Here is a 14,568-nt window from a genome sequence, read left to right as displayed (position 1 = left end):
ACACACACACACACACACACTTTGGTAATATATTCTTCGTATGTGTGCTTTTGTACAACTTCTATAAAACTGGAATCAAACCACATGTACATATTACAACCCATTTATTTCATTTAATTTTTTGATGAACATCTATGTTAATAAACGTAGTTTTATAACATTATTTTCAATTGTTAACTATTACACTGTGAATGTTGTAACTTAAACAATTTCTTATCATTGGGTATTTCAATGGTTTCCATCTTTTTACTATTTCAAAAAAGCACTGTAACAATCATCTTTATCAATAATACACTGTATTAAAAAGCAATTCAGAGTAAGAAAGTATTGAAAGACAGTTCTCCAGAATCTCATATTTCTGCATGTCTTGCAAGCGGAGACACTGACTGCTCTGTTCCAAACTATTTTTAAAGGATGTGTGTTTAACAAACAGTCTTAGGAAGTCAGAGATAGTATCTCATACTGGAATAAAGGACAGATATGTTTACTGTACCAAGTAATAGAAACAAGGCCTCCCTTTGAGGCATACGTCAAGCTAGCTTATTGTCCAATATAAAAGATTCGGGTTCCCTCAGCTCAGAGTTCCTCTGCTATATCACAACCTTAGGCAGCTATTGCCTAGCTATGGCTATTGCTGGGAGTATAAACGATCCTTTTCCTAGATCTAGGAGTCTGATGTCTTCTGACCACATCATGGCACTTGTGGCAGGCTAACTTGTTAGCTTGCATGTGGGATAAAATCTCAGAACTTCACAGTTCCTGAAATAGTTCTTCACAGAAATTTGAAAAATAATCTGATCTATTATGAATTAAATGCAAAAAAAAATGCCATATTCTTACCTGTGCTGATCAAAACTTCATTTTAACATTATCAAATAACCAATCTGTACTTCCAGTTACTGATTCTTGTTAAAAATATACTGTTTCCCCTATGAGAAAGAAAAAAATACATCAAACAAAATAGAAGACATTAAAAAGTCCATTTAAAAAAAACTTATACTTTTTTAGTTACCTAATATTCTCAATTTATCTAAAAGAACTATATCCTTCATAAGGCTTAGGAATAAGTTTCAGAGATTTGTTTTCACTGATATCAATATTAATTATTATATTTTTGTTAAGGGTTCATTTGTATATACTTCAAAGTACAATAATAAATAGAAGACTACTTTCTTAGTTCAGCGTTTCAGAAACAATCTTCATAAATACCCAAAATATTATAAATTTATTAATTTTTAAGATGTATAACTCACCATTTTAAAATAATTCCCTGGGTAGAGTTCTGAAATTATAGATATGAGTAAAATGCGTGTGCGCACGTATGCACACGCGCGCGCACGCAGACACACACACACACACACACACACACACACACACACACAAAGACGCGTATACTATGAGCTACTTAAAATAGTTTGACAAAGAAAGTTGCCTGGATATGCTATAGTTTTTTTCCACACTCCGAATATTTATTGCTTAAATTAAAAATAATCTTTTTTCCTTGGTATAATTATTTTAGGTACTAAAAATGTTAAAATAAATACCACGTTCACTCTTCTTCATAGACTTTTTCCTTCTCTCCATCATAAAGATGGAGGCTTTACCACCTTCCATAACTGTTATTTTAAACATTAATGATCACATCAAAAGATGTTACAGTTACTACTTCTAAGGAGATCAAAATAATGCTTATAAGATAGTCCCTGTTTCATGGAAATAACCTCTTATCTAAGATAGCTTCTTCTGTATATACATGCTTTGTGCAGGGTTTTAGATCATGTTCCAGTTCTGATTCTTAGTCAAGCTTAGTTAAGTCTCTATGCCTTAACTTACTCAGATATAAAACAGTATTTACTCATTCAAACATCTATTAAACACTTACTATAAGCTAGGAAATGCAATAGGTACAAGGTATAGCTAAGTTCCTGACCTCAAAGAGATCACTATTCACCAGGGAGAGAAAACTAAATACAAGTACAGAACAATGGTTAAACCATAGGCTTAGGATTTGAGTACCAGATCCAACATTTTGGTAGTTATCCCCTTTCATATCCTCAATTCCTTTATGGAACATAGCATCCCTACCACCTAAATCAGTAGGACTGTTTTATGGAGAAGAAATGAACTTTTTTTCTCATTTAAGCCATTTTATTTTTGTACCCCTATTACAGCAGCCTTTTCCTTATTACAGAAATTAATACCAGAATTACAGTACTGCCATAACAAAACCCTAAAAAATGTGGCACCGGTTTAATGATTAGGTAGCAGGCAACAGGAAAACAGATACTACTAAAATTCTAGTGACTCCTATTATATTGGAGCAATACATAATGCATTCAGTAAACTGTTGCCTACAATAACTATCAGAATGAGGTACCCATAAAAAGCCCAGAGCTCCAGGGAAAGTATAATAGATGAAAAGAACCACAACATTCATGTGCATTAGTGATTCTTTGCTACATCTCTTCAGGCAAGAACTGGCTAGTCTGCAAGCAAAGATGGAAAGAAATAGAGTAGAAAGGTAGGGTCTTGCAGCCAACTACTTCAGTACCTCCATATAAGGACTTCTTTTCAAAGGACTACTTTTCTCAAAGAACTTTTAAGACTTCTTAACAAAACAAAGGGGTCCACCTCTGTAGCTAAAATCAGATTAAGAGTGCTGTCAACCCACCAATGCCTGCTCTTTCAGATGGCTTCAAGACAGTGGCCACTAACTGAGGCAACACAGAGGGCAATAGGGCAGGCTTATGAACTACACTAGGAAAGGACTAGGTGTAGTTCTTGGTACACAGAACTGAATAGAGACAAACTTGTAAGACTCTTACTGTATTTTTGAGAGAAGTGTATTTGTCAAATAAATTATAAACTAATCTGCAAACCCTTGAGGCTATGTAACTTATAGGAATGGCAAACCTACAGTAGCAGGAAGCAGGCTATCAAAACTATATACCCTCCAAAGTGGGCAAACTTTCGATACCAACCTCAGATGTGGCCATGGAAGTTAATATAAGGAAGAAACATCAAGACAGCAAAGAAAGGGTCATAGTGCAATGAACAAAGGCATTCTTACCAAAAAGCAAAACTCAGAAGATTAGATATTACTCTATGTCCTAGGCAAGGAATCTTCATTCCTGCCCAGCATTACTCTCAACCAGAGACTGCTATGTGTTTCTCATTGTTTGCTTATCCAAATGGAAGATTTTATTACTCTTTTCCTGTTTCTGATCCACCACTATATGTTGGGTATGCATGGGATGGGTGAGGGAGATGCAAATAACTGTGTTTTGTTTACAGGTCACTGTAAACAATGTGGATGTGGATGTATGGATCTGTTGGAAAGTACTGCATTTCTTAGCTTGGATTAATGCACCTTAGGTTGTCTCGTTCGGGGAAGGGAAGTAGGAGTGTTTTCAATAGGTAGGATGGAAGATACACATGGAGGTTTAGGTGGCCACAATGTAAGGCTGTAGTAGATAGACTACTGTCATTTCCATTTTTCTCTTTCTCCTTGCCATTCAGTCACCCAGTCTGAGACTACATTTCCCAACCACCCTTGATGCCAAGTGACCCTTCCCATGGAGTGTAAACTGAAATGATACATGCAGTGCCTGCCTCGCTTGTTTAAAAGGGGATTCTTTGCCCTGGACTTCATCTGCTTCCTTTTTTTTACAGGCTGAGTTACCTTCTTGATAGTGACTTAGTTTTCATCACACAGATTAGAACAAAACCCTGAAGGATGGTAAAAACAAAAAGATGGAAAGATTATGGACTCCTGAATGGTTTCATGGAGCACAGATGTTCTACCTACCTAGACTTCTCAGACTTTTAATTCTTAGAGCTCTTTGTTACAGCAACTACACCTAACCTATATCCTAACTACTATGTACCCACTTCAGACTATTTTCAAAAAATCATCCAGATGATCCTTTATATTATATATTATATGTATTAAGAAGTATATATAGTATATAATATCATTAATAATATATTAAAATGTTATATAATAATATATACTATTTGAAAATAAGTCAAATTGTATCTCTCCTCTGTTCCAAAACCTCAATGGCTTCCCACCATATTTGTAAAACTGCCTTACAATAATGGCCAAAATGATGACCTTATATAATGTGGATTCTTCATAACTTCTCTGACTTCATCTCCAGCTAGTCACACTTGTTATCCAATCACACCTTGCTATTCCTCAAACATACCAAATATATTCCTGCCTCGGGTCTTTGCACTTGTTCCCTGCACACTCTTCCATCCCAAATATCCAAATGACTTATTCTTTCACCTCCTTCTAGTTTTGGCTCAAATGTTAACTTCTCAAATAGGTCTTTCCTGGCAATACTATCTAAAATATTAACTCTCCTTTCCTGCACACCCTATCTTTTTCCTCTTTTATTTTTTCCCTCAGCATTAATCTTAGCATAACCAACTAAAGATTTTACTTATTAGTCTTTATTATTTCTTCCCACTGAAATGTACGCTTTATGAAGAAAGGAAATTGTGACTACTGTGTTCATAGTTATATCCCCATTGCCTGACACATGATAGGCACTCAATTTAATATTCAAGAAATGCTTAATAAATTAACATCAAATATTGCATAAATATAAACTATTATTATTTTTCTACTTATATCCAATCAAACTGAAGAAATTATTACACTGCTATATTGAAAACAAAGATATAAATGAATAAACTTTTATGATAAAATTCCTTTACCAGTGTAAGTTCAAGGTCTGCTAACGATTTCCTTCACTCTTCCTCTAATATCCTGCTGTGCTTTTTGTCCTATTGTTGCTGTCTAATTTTCCTCAAATCCATCCCTTTTTATTCATTATTAGAAACATACATATACAGATACATACAGAGTGATGCTGATCAATCTGTTTTTCATTCCCTCCCAAAAATAAAGAATTGTTTTCATTTTTATGTACTGGTAGAAGAAAAAATTCAAAGAAGGGACTAAAGGAAAAGGAGAGAGCAGGCAAAAAAAGGAAAGAAAAAGCCAGAGTATCCTCATAGAGGATCTGTTTCATCCTCTTCCCATAAACTGCTCTTTTTCCTCATAGGGAGCAACTGCTACTCAGTTCCAGCAAATCCTTGATGGCCCAGCACTATCAAAGACTTCTAAATTTTCAAGAAGAAACTGGAAATGTTTTTTTGTAAAGATGAAATCTCCTAAATTTTAGATGTTGCCAACTAGGTATAAAACAAAACCAAAAAAGCCCCAAAACCTGTGCAGTTCAAACTGAATTCATCTACAGGGCAAATTCATTCAGAATTTGCAATCTCGGACTTACACAGACTCTCATGTTACTCAGTTCATCAAGCAAAGATTCTGAAACAGAAAAATCCTGGCCTTTCATCTCTCAAAAATAAAAGAAATTGAAGAAAAAGCTTCTTTTCATTTCCGCAGATTGCCTGGGAGACTCTCCATTGCAAGGAACTCTGCACCCACCAGAAGCTGTAAGTTTCATGGTCTTCCTGCACAGGCTGCTGGCTGGCTCAGAACCTGTCACTTGAATCTGAGCCTTTGAAGCAACAGGAATCAGCTGACTTACCTGAGACTGAATTGTTCATTCAGTTCTGCTGGCCCTGGCAAAATAGCCTAAACAGAATAGTTTGAGAGATCTGTTCAAGGAGGGCTCCTTCCGGGGCCACTCCTATGCCCCTAAGAGAGAATGTAGCTGAGTAAACCATAAATCCCAATTCCAAGAAACCACAGGGGAACCTCAAAGAAGAACTGCCTCTGCTATAAATGAGAAATTTAGGCTGAACGGCTCTTAGATATAAGAAGGGATTTCTCTGCTATTTAAAACCGATAGGGAAAACTATCTATTACCTTGTAATACCTTAGAGAAAGTCAGCTTACTCCCAAGAAACAAAGTTACCTATTAATCTGAGACATCTTTGACCCTCTAGAGCTACTCTGTCCAACACCGTGGCCACTTAGTCACACATGACTATTGAACACTTGAAATGTGACTAGTGGGACTGAGAAACTAAATTTTTAACTTTAAATTAACTTAAATTGAAATCCAAACACTGAAGCAATGTAAACTATTAAACATAATTTTGTTTTGATAGGACAATATTTTACTTTAATTGCTAAAAATGTAATATACTAATTCAGATATGTTGTGTGTACACAGTGGATTTCAAAGACTTAGTACAGAAAAAGAATGCAACTATCATATTAATATGCTTTTTATATTGATCACATCTTGAAATAATATTTTGGATATGTTGGGTTAAATAAAATATATATAAAAATTAATTTTGCCAGTTTATTTTTACTTTTTTAAAGGTAGGTACTAGAAAATTTTAAAATTACACAGATCTCACACATTTCTATTGGACATCATAGTCTAAGAATACCAAGCCATCTCTTTAACTGCTGGAGTGTAGAGGAACTGCCCCAGAAATGGCACTAGGTACATGAAAACCATGCACAGCTTCTAAAACTACAGAAATGCTCGCTCCCATCAGATCAGCTAAGAGACCTCCAATACCCACAAAGGGAAGTCCAGGCTTGGATATATGGAAAAATGTGGAAGATGCTCATGCACCATCCACACTAATCCTAAAACAATACCTAACCATTTTGAACTCAGTCGGAATTCATGAGTATTTCAGAAACCTATAAGAGGATGCAGGACCATCTGAAACTAAGAGGCACAGTAAGAGTTTCCTTAAGGTGGACTAGAGACCACAGGGGATGATCAGTCAAATCCTTTCAAAGAAATCAAAGAACTAACCGCCTTGACTCTTGAACTATGGACCCAAAATAGATGCTCCAAGGCCGTTGTTTCTCCTAAGGCAAAGGGTAAAGGAACTGAACAAACTGGAGATTCCAGATACTCCCTTTGTCAACCTAAGGAATAAAGGAACCATTTCTATCAATTATGGAGCCAACAGCTCCAGCTTCTGATTCTATTCACAAGTTAGCACCTGTGGGACAAAGTGGTTGAGAGCCTGTAATACCGACAATCTGAATAATGATGCCCAATCTCATACACAAGTTAGGTATTAAAGATATCACATAAGGTAAAAATTACCAATGGACCAACTTACCCTTAAAAATCTTAAAAATGCTCCATGTTGGCAATCAATATATCAGGTCTCAAAATACTTTTTCTTTTTCTTCTGGCTTTAGGAAAAAAAACTACTGTTTTTTCAGCTAAACACTAAATAATGTAGTAAACTTGCATTTAGGGACCATATTGTACAAAAAATATACACATCTTTAAATGTTCACATTGAGAGCAGTGAGAAGCCCACATTATGACAGACATATAGGAACTGATATCATATGAAAGAACATCAAATTCATGCCCAACTAGATGAGGGGCTCACACTATGACATATGTGGGTACTGAGACTGACATTTGGGATCTGGGACTAATGGAGGGAAGAGCATCTAACAAGTACAGTTAAATTCAAGTATATTAAATGGGAATATGACGGGAACAAAGAAATCTAGAAATTATCTAGCTCTAGAAAGATGTTAACTCTTCCATTTAAAAGTAGCTAGTCAATTTTGGGTCCATTTTCTTGGGTATTCTCCCAATGAATAAGCAGGAAGCTCAAAATAGAGGCATCCACAGAAGGCTTCAGAATGTTGTTCTCATAACCTTGTGAAGAATAAAAGATTCTTGTAACTGCCAAGTTCTGTAGCAAACAGAGTAGAAACATGGGTCCCTTGTGAGAAGGAATGCTCAGCTGCCATCTTTCCTAAGACCCACTCACCTAGGGCATAGCAGAACTCTAATCCATAGGCTCAGACCCTTAAAATCCTTAAACTAATCCTGACCAAGTCAGACCACACAGCTATAAACTGAGAACAGTCAGCCAGTGACATATGGATTAGTCTTGCATCTCCAACTCTTCTATCTGGTGTTAATTCTGGCCACCTAAGTTGGTTCAGTCTGCATTGCTTGGTGCAGTCTAAATATCTGAACTATGGCCTTATTTCTTGATTTACATTCAGTACCCTTTTTGATTGGCTGAGGCCCTGACACCCTGCCCAGTTTTGTAAACTCCCTCCAGCAGGGGCTAAACATGCTAAGTCACTGGATTATACCCTGCTCTAAAATGGCCAAGCCACCTGTCACTTTTCTGACTCTGAAGATCACCACCCCTCACATGGCTTTTAACCTTTTTTTTGTCATCACAATTATTCACATGCACAACACGCTTTCATCAGTGACACCTCTCATTTTAAAAAGTGATTCACAGTGAAGACAAGTTTATCAGAATCAATACAGCAGAGGGGACATGTAAAGCAAGGAGAATCACTGGTCTAGAAACTTTTGCTACCAATCCTTGGTCATCAAAATGAACTCCTGAGGGCTAGTCATGTGCCATACTGCAGACATTATGGAAATAATTAAGAAAAGACTAGAGTACTAAATTCTTCTCTTCTGAGGAGAGGAGAAGAGTGGGATATCTTCAAAGAAAAGATAATGAGAATAGTTTTGTAGACAAACTTTTAAAAAGCTGTATGTTTCCCTCTTGATACCAAATATAAATCAAATAGCAATATCAAATAGAATCCAAATATACTAGATACTCAGAACTTTTTGAGCACCTACTCTGACACCAGTAACTATAAGTATGTTATTTCATTTAATTCTCATAAAAATCTGAAACAGCTATTATTATTCCATTTTACAGGTGAGGAAACTAAGGAGCAGAATATTTACATAATTTGCACAAGGTCACACAGTTAGGAAATAATGGAAAAAGGAAAAACCCTCAAATGTGTAAAACTTCATGATTTATATTTAAACTTGTATAATTCTAAAGTCTATACCTGAATTGTTATAAGAAAAAGCTTCAATGATAGTCAAGCTATGAGATAAACATACCCCTTCTTAAAAAAAACAACAAAATCAGAATGCAACAATGATGAAAAAAAAATTACACTTGGTAAATTAACTATAGTCAACTTTCTATATAATTAACATTATTCCCTAATTATGAAATGTCCATATTTCTCACATCCCACACCAACAAACACAATATCAAGCAGAGGCACTGTTCTCTTCTAATTTTTTTAAAATTTGGGTTTAAACAATTGTCTAATAAAAGAGAACTATATTATAACTAATCTTAGAACTAACAGATTAAGACGTAAGCAATCTCAAAATAGAACACTGTTAATTTTGGATAACTGTGTTAATATGATAGAAAATCCATAGAAAAAAATATTTTTTAAACATAATGTAGAAAGCATGTTAGGAATTTTTCACAGCATTTCCATGGCTGACTTATTGCTGATTATGGCACACTTAATAAAAACTACCTCTGACATTATAAGCAAAATAGAATTTAATTTATCAAAAGCAGTTCGCATAAACTTTTAGGGACACATCTATGCTACAAAACAAATCTGCCAGTAACAAAAATCAAAACGCCTTTGGATATATCTTGTTATTATATACCTTAAAAAACCCACAAAGTACCAAAGGATACTGCAAAGTTCCAAAGACTAGTTACTCCTTTTAACAGGAAAAAAGTCATCATCTACTACCTAGTTCAGCGATCTGCCTAGCATTCCTTAAAATATTTCATCTTCAACAGAGAAAAGCAGCTCAGAATGAGAACAAAAAGAATTACAATCCTTTCTCTGAAAAATACCCTAAGAAACAAATACTGTTTCCTTAACTGTCTATGCTTTCTTGCTTTCTTTAGTTTACAATATTGTACACTTTGGTATCAGACAGACCTAGCTTCTAGTTAAACTCTCTAAGCCTCAGTTTTCTCAAATAGAAATAATATATAATCACAGGTCAAAAGGCAAGGCTTAAAAAGATTATGTACAAATTTATACAAAGCACTAAGCATTGTACTTGGTGCTCAATAAATTGCTGACATTCTGGGGTTTTTTATATCAATTTTCAAGTATGATTTCATTCAAGGAAATGTCTATTCAAAATAATGCAACTCAACTTATAAGTTTCAATTACATGGCTTGAAAATGTTTTCATTTGTAGGGCATAGGACCTTAAAGAGAGAAGGGTTGGCTTCCAATTAAGATCTTCTTAGGTGTTGGAGAAAACCAGAAGAAAAAACAAGACAGTGAATATTTCAACTCTCTATTCAAATAATTTTTCTACTGACTTCATTCTTTATTGACAATTCTCTGGCTCTCCAGACCTGGAGGACAATTTCAGAACTCTTCTACCAAAATGGGGCCCTTGGCAAGCATTACATTATATAATTATTATACTTTGACATACAATAGTTATTAATTTTATAGAACAAGACTGGTGAGAGCCTACATTCTAATCTTCTAATTTTATCTGCCAGAGAAAAGTAACTAATCTTTAGTCTTAAAGTAGACCTGAGTAAGAATGAAGGTGGTTTTAAAATCTGGTTTCTCAATTCCAAGACAAAAGTAATGGCAAAGGGAGCATAGGATTCCAAGGTCTTACACTGTGATTGCCAATAAGCCCTGACCTTGCTGCTTAGACATTTACACTCAGCAGTACGTATTTCCAACTAAAGTCCATAACTTACTGGCAACTTGGAGATGTCAAAGAGCAGGTGTCAGAGATACCACTGCTCTAACAACAGTCATGAATGAAGCAGCTGCAATCCTACAAGGCAGCTTCAAGGGGGTTTCAATCAAGGAATACTTCTAGTTCAGAACTGTTAAGAACTGTAGCAAAAGGACATTTCATAAAACTTAACAGAACACAATATTACAAATAACAGACTTCTATATTAACAACATAATTTAGAAACACTTGCTGTATTATTGATGTATGAAGAGACTTAGTCCCGTAAAAGGGAATATGCTATAATTTTCTCAGAATGCTTTCTTGGTTGAGAGTTCATAAAAACTGTTTCATCAAAATAAAAATGAAGTGTAAGGGGTTATTCAAGTAGGAGACATCTCTTAATGCGATAATATGTCTGACACCTTTATACTCCTGTTAAAAAAACAGAGGCTAATTTTAAATTAAATTTAGCACATCATTGGGAAACCAAGTATGTACCAGTTAAAAAAAACAAAAACAGAAATCTTTAAAAATAAAATGGTGAAACCCACCTGGAGTTGTTTCACACTATTCCTTCTGAAAAATCTAGACGTGTCTAACAACTTTTTCTTCCTAACTTTTCTGAAAACCACTGGGCCCATTAAGAATGCCTTCTTCTTTATCACCACTCTGCCTCTTATTCTTATTCATTTCTAAACCTTCTTCCTGAACAAACAAATCAAGGGGGGTAAAAAAAAACAAAAAAACACTACTCACTTAAGATCTATATGCTCCCATCTCCGTCCATTTATTTAAATATGTACCTATCACAAAACTCGCTTTTAAGCAGTTTTTTCTCACTACTTAGAATCAAAGCAAAGGAAATCCTTGCCTTCTATTCCTTAAACAACCCCATCCTCAAGGGTCTATATCTACAGTAAACAAAGCTAAAATATAAGACAACAGAAACTTTGGAGGTAACTAAAGATATATGTATAACTTACATTTTCAGTGTCAAATCCTGGCAAACAAAAGGCCTATCTGTCCTACATACTGAATGCTGCAGCATCTATTTCACTATATATGTACATTAATATAAGTTACTCTATAGTTCACAGCATTCTACTAGACTTTTCTCAGAAATCTGAATTTTAAAAAAATCTAAATTCCAGTGATTTGGGATTTAAGCATTCAATTATACTCTTACTAAATAGTCTTAAAAAGATAAAAATTAAGTATTTATATAGTAATTTTTGTCTGTGGTAGCCTTAAGCATGTTTAAATGATTAGGGCTTACTTTGCTACTGAAAGATTAGTGGGTGGCTACTTTTTTAACTCACATATTACAGGTAGAGACACTGAGCCATAGAGGTTAACTGGCTTCTACAAACTAATGTCTTGAGTCATCATAAGAGTTTGGATCTTCTGACTTCTAGTCCTGTACTGCTATCCTCCATGAATCCTTATTTTTATTTCTAAAAGCACAGAATCAACTCACTAAAAAATACCAACAAGAATTTGAAGTATTTAACTTTAATGACTAGCTACCTAAAAATAAAAAGACTTGCCCTTGAAAAGCAGGAAGCCTTCCTTCAGAAGCAGCAGCTATCTCTATTTGTTCTAGGAAAATCATTTTAAAAAAAATCTTAAAAGCTGAGAAGTTCATCACTTTGTACCATGCACAGTAACCGTTGGTGCTTCCAAAAGAGGTGTGGGTCTGACATCAGATCCTAAACTGTATCTCCCTCTACTTTTCCCTCTACTAGCACTTTCAATAAGGAACTACATTTCTTTGCCTTGGTGGTTCCCTTTGTACAACAGAAACAGAAAAATGTAATTCCTACCTGACACAAACAACATAAGGAAGAATTTAACTGTTTGTGGATTGCTCTGAGATTTCAGAAAGAAATACATAATCCAGCCGATCTTCATCCCTAGAATAAAGGCAGAATTGACTGAAAGCAAATGCTTCAGTAGACACCTTCAAAATAAGATACTATATCATTGTTTATGTAGAGACAAGTTTTATGTAAGCCAAATCTTGATCACAATGAGATGGGGGAAAAAGATCTCCAAAACTGTGTAGAAAGTCCTTTTACCCAACTCAAAAATTTAATACTTGTGTTCTCACATATTTCCCCTTTAGTAAGCCACTAAGTTAGTAGAAATTGTACACATTTATTATGAGAACAGAGACCATCAGGAAAATGATGCAATTACAGTAGCAAACATAAAAATTGATACATAGTTTTATAAAATAGACTTTGTTAAATTTCATTTCAGGTTAGTTCTTGGACAAATGTATTTCCTGGAGAACAATCAAATTTCCAAGTTTTAACCTTAGGTTTGTAGCTCAGTCTTTAACAAATCTTAATCCTTCATAGTTTCATCAAGTCTGTACTCAAGTTGTTTCTCCTGGCATGAGAGGTAAACATAATGCTTAAAAAATTAAAGCTTCAATCACTAAGTGTAACAGGTTATTGCTATTGTCACTCTTGATATTTCCAGCCAACGAAGAAAGAAGGTGAAGAGATCTTATTAAATTTGAAGCTGAACTAAGAATACTAAATAAATACCGAGCCTAGGTAGAAGGCAGAAGAGACTAGAACTCTTCAGAGATTTAATAAAAAGTAAAACAAATGCATTGAAGTTAAGAGGTTCGACCTATGCAAATAATGAAAAGTTTAGAGGGGGAAAAAAAAATCAAGACTAGAAATTAGAAACAGGATCTGGATGGAGAAAAACGGAAGGACAGGGGCCATAAGACAGCAAACGATGAAGTTGGGTACCAAAAGAGAGCTAAGGCTTAAGAGCGCGAGGGCCTCCGAAGGTATGGTTGGACACAGAATAAATTCTAGCGCAAAGCGATGCTCAAGCAAAACGCACAATCAGAGAAACTAACAAAAGACAACAAAGATAAGTAACGAAAGAAGGACGATGAGAATAAAAGACAGCCAAGGAAGCACAGAGGCAACAGAATGCGAAACCTGGTCGGTGAAGGTAAGGAGCGTCGGGTAAGCAGAGCCAGGCTAGGAATGCACAGTGAGAGAGAAGAAATCGAGGAGGGCAAAACGATACACTGCCTCAAACCGAGGGACCACCAGGGCGAAAAGGCACGTGGGAGGCGGGGATGAAAGAGCCGAACCAAGAAAGGAGGGTAAAGACCCTACAGAGGAGCGCGGATGCAGCAGAGGGCGAAGGGCAGGCGAAGTGTGGGAAACAGCAGGAGTGAGGTTCAGGAAGAGCCGGCCGAGGGACGCGCCTCGGGGGCAGGGGCGGCAGAGCAAACCGGGAGAGCGGCGCGCCGCGGCCCCTCGCCACTCTGAGCGCACTCTGCACCGCCGTCCCCACCGACCTTCAACGGGCCCGGGACTGGGCTCCGACCAGGAGCAGCCGGGTGAGGGGCCGGAGCGGACGAGAGAGAACAAGAAGGGGACGACCAGGAGAAGGAGGCCACTTCCTGCCTGGCCCGTGGGAAAGAGGGACGGAGGGAGGGGTCGTGGGTGTCGGGAGCCAGGGGAGACGAAGACAGTTAGGGGCTTACCTCTCGCCCGGTTCGGCCTCCTCCACCGCCTGTCGGACAGAGGAGCTCGTTGTCCTACTGGAAGAAGACTGCCCTACCCGGGTCAGCACCATCCCGCCTCGGGCCCCCTCACATCGCCATCGCAGCAACCGCAACCACCGCAGCGGAGAAGCCGGTTCGTCACCGCCGCTCGGCGACTAGCCCAGCGCGGCCCGCGAGCATGCGCACTCCCCCCAGTCCCGAGGGAGCCAGGGCCAGCCGGCACTACCTGCGATCAACAGGTCCCGGGCCGTGTGGCCCCGCCCCCGGCCTTTTTCCGCCTCCCCCTCCTGCCTATTCCCTCCCCTCTCTGAGGCTAGGCCCCGCCCCCTCCAACCGTGCGCCACGCCCCTTCTCCTCTCTCCAAGTCCCTCAACCGCTGCTCTCGCTCCAGCGCCAACTGAGATTTCGAGAGATCTGTCCGCCCTCTGCGGCTCCCGCTCCCAAGATCCCGCGAGAATGGGAGGTTTGCGTCAATAAAAAGCGCGAGTCCCAACCGACTGGCCAGAC

The 14,568-nt window shown here is 37.4% G+C and overlaps 1 protein-coding gene across 16 annotated transcripts in view; it reads right to left on the bottom strand.

Moving 5' to 3' along the window:
- Positions 1-14,331, bottom strand: part of FAM135A (family with sequence similarity 135 member A) — a 102,554-nt gene extending 88,223 nt beyond the window's left edge. For 7 of the 16 annotated variants that reach the window (XM_019663984.1, XM_019663989.1, XM_019663995.1 and 4 more), the window contains exons 1-3: positions 14,041-14,331; positions 12,341-12,430; positions 841-929 (exon numbers count right to left, since the gene is read on the bottom strand). The gene's annotated coding sequence lies outside the window, so the exon portion shown is untranslated. Of the gene's footprint in view, positions 1-840; positions 930-11,068; positions 11,223-12,340; positions 12,431-14,040 lie in introns of all 16 variants that reach the window. The other 9 variants (XM_019663993.1, XM_019663988.1, XM_019663994.1 and 6 more) reach the window with 5 other exon arrangements.
- Between the last annotated feature and the right edge of the window lie 237 nt (positions 14,332-14,568).

This window comes from Hipposideros armiger, unplaced genomic scaffold (assembly GCF_001890085.2).
Source record: "Hipposideros armiger isolate ML-2016 unplaced genomic scaffold, ASM189008v1 scaffold_413, whole genome shotgun sequence".
Classification (NCBI taxonomy): domain Eukaryota; kingdom Metazoa; phylum Chordata; class Mammalia; order Chiroptera; family Hipposideridae; genus Hipposideros; species Hipposideros armiger.
This window is presented reverse-complemented; position numbering and strand designations above follow the sequence as displayed.